Source organism: Gekko japonicus, unplaced genomic scaffold (assembly GCF_001447785.1).
Source record: "Gekko japonicus isolate JY-2015 unplaced genomic scaffold, Gekko_japonicus_V1.1 scaffold72, whole genome shotgun sequence".
NCBI classification, from domain to species: domain Eukaryota; kingdom Metazoa; phylum Chordata; class Lepidosauria; order Squamata; family Gekkonidae; genus Gekko; species Gekko japonicus.
The window spans coordinates 2,174,318-2,180,317 of record NW_015168046.1 but is presented as its reverse complement, the minus strand read 5'-3'; the positions used below and the strand labels follow the sequence as shown (position 1 = coordinate 2,180,317).

Genomic DNA, 6,000 nt, shown 5'->3' with positions numbered 1-6,000 from the left:
TTGCATGGAAATAAATGTTGCCTATATTTCCCAAACTCAAGAAACATGAGCCATAGCTGTGTGTACAGAGCTGAAGTCAGAGTAGGGTTACTGCAATGCTATAGAGGCCACTCCCCCCAAAGTAGCCATTTTCTCCAAGGAAACTGTTTCTGCAGTCTGTATATCAGTTGTAATTCAGGCCTTTTTGGTCATGGCACCAAAATTTTGGAATACCCTTTCCAGGGTGATTTGTCTGTCTCCCTCTGTCATTGTCTTCCACCAACAGGTGAAGACACTTCGTTTCATTTGGCTTACCTCCAGTACACCTCTACCGGTCCTCCTCCGTGGATGTGTTGTGTTTGTATGTCTATATGTTTTTATTGTATTGTTAAATATTTTTCATATACATTTTAAATGCTGTTTTAAATGTGTTAATGCCTTGATGTTCACCACCTTTGCAACCCTATGTGTGTAGAAAGTCAGCACAGGAATGTATTTAATAAATAAATAAAATCTCCAGACCCCACCTGGGAATTGGTAACCCTAAGCTGGATTCTCTGCAGTAGTGCCAATCATCAGGTGGTGGGGTCAGAGCGGAATAGTAGTTTCTTTAAGCCATTTGATTTCAATTTGCATTTTTAATATTTGGTTTGAAAGACATGCTAATGTTTTATTGACTATTATAGCCGGGCTGAATCCAAAGACTTCTGCTAAGTGAGAGTTCAAAAGCTTTCTACATTGGTAGAAAGACTGTTGCCCAGATGAAAAGTATTTAGATCCAGCTGATTATGTTATCATTGGATGTTACATTACACATGGACAGTTAGGTTTGAGTCCAATACCATCCTAGAGACCAACAAGAGTTTCAGGGTATAAGCTTACGTGAGTCAAAGCTCCCTTTGTCAGATACTGAAGAAGGGAGCTTTGACTCTCAAAAGCTTATACCCTGAAACCCTTAATGGTCTCTAAGGTACTCCTAGGCTCAAATCTAACTGTTGTGCTGCAGACCATCATGGCTACCCTTTGAAACTATACACATGGGACTTCCGGTTTGTGGATTGGCGATGGCGGTCGCTCTTCCCTGACCTCGGGGGAGTGATTAGCACACCAGGAGTATGGAGGGGTGCTACCTCAAGTGGCATCCCCATGGAGCCTTTGCAATAGGCTCCATGCCAGAGGGCTTTTGAGGGGTAGCCTCTTCGATGGCTCGATGCTGGAGAATCGAGGCTTTCCTCCACCCTGATGGTCCTGCTGCTGTGTGGCCCTCAGGCACAAGCTGATTCGACCGGGACAAGAGCTGGAGATCGAGCGGAGTATCGAATGTTCTGAGCGAGGTCAGAGAAATGACCAACAATGAATGCGAGTTCAAAATAAATGGAACATTTTAAAAGCAAACTATCCCCCCTGTGGGAAAAGTGGAGCGCAAAGAGGGACACCTCTTATGCGAAAGGACAGATAAGCGTAACGAAGGGGCGGGGGGGAAACAAGCAGCGATTTTGTTTTGAGAGACTTACTTGAACGCTGACATTGAGGTGACGATTTTTCGAGCCTGTGAGAAGTGGTTTGGAATTTTAAACAATCGTTTAAAATGGCGGCCTTGCAAAGAAAGTTTAAAACGAAACTGGCGGGTAGTCAGAGCCCAAAACCGGAAGAGGGAGCAGACATCATGAAAATGTTAGCGGATATGCTTAAGCCGGTGATGGAGCAACTCAATGGTATTAACCAGCAACTGACTTCAATGAATCAAAACTTCGCATCACAGCAGCTCCAACTGGCAGAAACGGAGAAGAAGGTGGAGCATGCGACTGAGAGAATTAAAGAGATAGACACCACAAACAAGAAAATGAAGAAAAGAATGGGGGAAGTTGAAACAAAACAAAACTTTCAAGAAAACCGATTCAGAAACTTACTTGAGCGCTGACATTGAGACGACGATTTTCCGAGCCCATGAGAAGCGGTTTGGAATTGTAAACAATCGTTTAAAATGGCAGCCTCACAAAGAAAGTTTAAAACAAAACCGGCGGGTAGTCAGAGCCCAAAACTGGAAGAGGGAGCAGACGTCATGAAAATGTTAGCGGATATGCTTAAGTCGGTGATGGAGCAACTCAGTGGTATTAACCAGCAACTGACTTGGATCAATCAAAAACTTTGTAGCACAGCAGCTCCAACTGGCAGAAATGGAGAAGAAGGTGGAGCATGTGACTGAGAGAATTAAAGAGATAGACACCACAAATAAGAAAATGAAGAAAAGAATGGGGGAAGTTGAAACAAAACAAAACTTCAAAGAAAACCGTTTGTTACAGCTACAAATGGAAAAAGCCAATATGATTATCAGATTCCAGGGAGTTCCTGAATCAGAAAAGGAAGATCTGAGGAAGTTACTCAGCGTATTGCTCTAGCAATAGGCTCAACAGCGGATGAAGTAGAAAAAGAGATGGAGACTGCCTACAGGGCTTACTCCAGTTACATTTAAAAAAATAGCCTGCCCGGAGAAATTGTGGTCAGATTCTCAAGAAGACAGACCAGAGATGCTATTTTAAAAGCGACTTCAGGAACTCCACTGAAACTGGGGGATACAATCATTAAGAGCTTAAAAGACATTCCATTTGAAATTCACCAAAAGAGGAAAAGCTATAAGGACTTAATTTCATACAGGTGGGTGATCCCTGAGGGTGTCATCTTTAAAATCAACGACAAAAGAGAAAAGATTGACTCCATTTTTAAAGTCAAGGAATTTTTGAAATGTCAGTTGGGATCGGAGGAAGAATCCAAAGACCTCTGGAACGGATGAGGACTCTGCTGTAGAAACGGATGCGGGTGCAACAAAAGTTACATATGATTTCAGAGATAGAAAACTGAAGTAAAGGAAGAAGGACTTTGAAAATGGCCTTGTGAAGTAAATAACAAGAAGATGCTCAGAAAGTTCTCTCGTAACAACTAACATATTAACACTGAAACTGAGACAAACAAGAACGCTACAAGTATATTGTTGTACTAACACTCTAATTATTAACACTTAGTTTAACACGGATATGATCTCCTCCTCTTGGGTTTTTAGTTTAGTGTGGTTATCTTTCCTTTATCCATAGATGTAGTCCCTTTCCCTCATATTTTCTTTGTAGTTTTTTTAGTCTTATAAAAACAATAAAAATATTCCTCTGGGGGTTTCAAAAAAGAAGAAGAAAGAAACTATGCACATGCACAGGCTTTTTTGTATTGAGTTAATGCAAAACAATTATTTTTGTAAGGTAGCATCTAAAATCGACTTGGGTTTGATGCAGAAACAATTTTCCATCACCAGAACATAAATCTTCAACTTCCACTCTCCCATTTCAGCCCACTGATCTACACAGTATGGTGCTCCTGAAATGTAGGGGATAGAGGGACCCTGAGATCATCCAGCAGCTGCAAGCGGAGGAGTGGGGAATCAAACCCGGTTCTCCCAGATTAGAGTTCATGCACTTAACCACTACACCAAACTGGCTCTCTAATATGCCCTCTAATCCTCAAATGACAGCAGGAATTTTTCTTTGTGCCTGGAGTGGGGACCAGCCTATGGGGGGGGGGGGACAACACAGAAACACCATGCTGTGAAGAATCAGGCCACACCTTTATTAATTACAGGCTCCTCAGGTCTTGGTACAGCATAGGCTGGGGACAATGGGTGCAGTTGACAGCTCAACTGCAGTCTGCATCTACTCCAACCAGCCTGTTGGGATAACTGAGGGAAGAGGGCTGGTATTAGGGCTGGAAGCAGCAGAAACAATGTTAGGCTCAATGTTAACCAGCAACTCCCTGCAGACATAACAAAGGATGAGTAGCCACACTGAAATAAACTCTGAAGCCATGGGATGGAAGGGTTGGTTTTTGCTGGGATAGAGCTCCTGAATGCCCAATACACCTTCAACCCATTCATTTTCAGCCTGAGCTATGGACCAGAAAGAAACCTGTAGCCCTTTGGTCCACCAGCCCCCCACCCCTTTCCAGTGATCAGCTGGCTCCTGGAGATTAGGGCTGCAGGAAGCTGCTTGAGAGCCACTGGGCAGACATCCAATGCTGGGCCCGACTGCTCAGTTATCCTTGTCCCCCCACCCCTGTCACAAATGATTCTCCAGCTTAAGGCTGAGAGCTAGACTTCCTGAATCACAAGGCATGTTTTAGAATTTTAGAGTATTGGTTGAAAGGTACAGGGTAGAGAGATTGTAAAGGCCACTATTAAATGTTGCAGATTCAGCAGAACACGGTATCTTATCAACTACTAGAAGTCGTGTAATTTTCCTAAAGCATAGCAGTTTCATACAAGATAAATGGCTTTCAGTCAGAGTTGTCTAAGATAGGGTTAGCAGAGCTACGATATGCATCATTTTGACATGTATATTCTGATACTACTTTAGTCTCTAGGATTAGGCTATGGATATTGAAGAAATATATGTCTGATGCATACACTTTGGCAAGAGCTATGTTATAAATATTAATTATCTGCATTTTTGCCCTTGTTTTGCCCTTGGATCTTTGATTTTCTGTTTGTGTGTGTGTGTGGCAGCATTACAGGTGTGGAGTTCACTATATAGGATGTGAGAATACATCATCTTTCAAAAAGAAATGTGCAGTTTAAAAGTACTTGATTCTGAAGATGACAATCACAGGGCTCTGATCTGGATGACCCACACGAGCGCCATCTCGTCAGATCTCAGCAGCTAAGCAGGGTGAGCCCTGGCTCGTATCAGGATGGGGAAGCCACCAAGGAAGTGCAGGGTCACTGTGCGGAGGCAAGCAATGGCAAGCGACCTCTGAACATCTCTTGCTTTGAAAACCTTACAGGGTCACCATAAATTGGTTGAGACTTGATTATACTTTGCACCAATCATCATATGATATCTCCTAGTACTAGGATTACACCATTTATGTTTGTGGATTCTCTGTGATACGGTGGTTCTGTATGTGCAAAGACAGCCAGTGTGGTGTTGTGGGGAAAAGTGACAGAGCAGGGAATGAACGGCCCAGATGAAAATCCCATTCTGCCCTGAGGCTCACTGGGTGATCATGTGCCTAGCCTACCTTGCAGGTTATAATGAGAATAAAATGAGGAAGAAAGAACCATGTACGTCACCTGAGCTCCATGGAAGAAAGACAGGATAAAAATGTATTTCCTAGACAGTTATCCAAAGGAGGTTTCTAAACATGTTTGCTAATTGCTATCGGCAGTCTGAACAGGTACACTCCTCCAAAAGCTGCACTGTATGATTATTCTAGAGCTAGGGTTGCCCAGTCCTACCTCGATGCCAGCGGGAGTCCCTGAAGTGACATCATTGTGTTACCAATGTTGGGGATGATGCTCTAGGTTTTGGGCAAAACTCTGTGGGTTTTTGCCCTCAAAACCATAGAGTTTGCCCAAAACCTAGAGCGTCGCCTCCAACAGCGGCCACACGATGATGTCACTTCCGAGTGATTTCATCATGCTGGTACTGCTGCTGTGGGAGGGGGCTTTTTGGGGGTGGTGCTTCCCCTGCCAGCCAGCTGGAATTGGAGGAAACCCCGCCAGGACTGGGGTGTGTGTGGCAACCCTATCTAGAGCAGCAATGAATTTTCAGTCACAAAAACTTTCAAAAGTGGGATTTAGAGATGTGTGATTTGAAGTTCTTGTTTTCCCAGAAACAACTTTAGTATTGTTTTGCCATACAGTGGTTTCATTATTTATTTTATTTTTAAAAAATTGCGCCACTTTTCTACTGAGTTCAGGGTCCCCAAGACTGCAAACAGTCAAGGAATAAAAATTGTTTTAAATAATGTGTGTGTGTGTATACACACACACACATACATAATTTGTTTATACATATATAAATACGTAATATTTATTCAATATTACATAGACACATACATATGAACAGGAAGGAGGGTCACTGATGGAATGCTGAACAATAAAGTTTTCACCCATTGCAGGAAAACAGTAATAGAGTGAGATAAACCAGGCTCCCTGAGGATGGGACCTCACAATTTCAGTGCCACAACACAACACAGGCC

At 42.9% G+C, this 6,000-nt stretch overlaps 1 protein-coding gene across 1 annotated transcript in view; it reads right to left on the bottom strand.

Annotated features, from left to right (window-relative positions):
* The window catches only part of SAMSN1 (SAM domain, SH3 domain and nuclear localization signals 1), a 74,492-nt gene that overhangs the window by 689 nt on the left and 67,803 nt on the right, over positions 1-6,000 (bottom strand). The gene's annotated exons all lie outside the window — the stretch shown is intronic.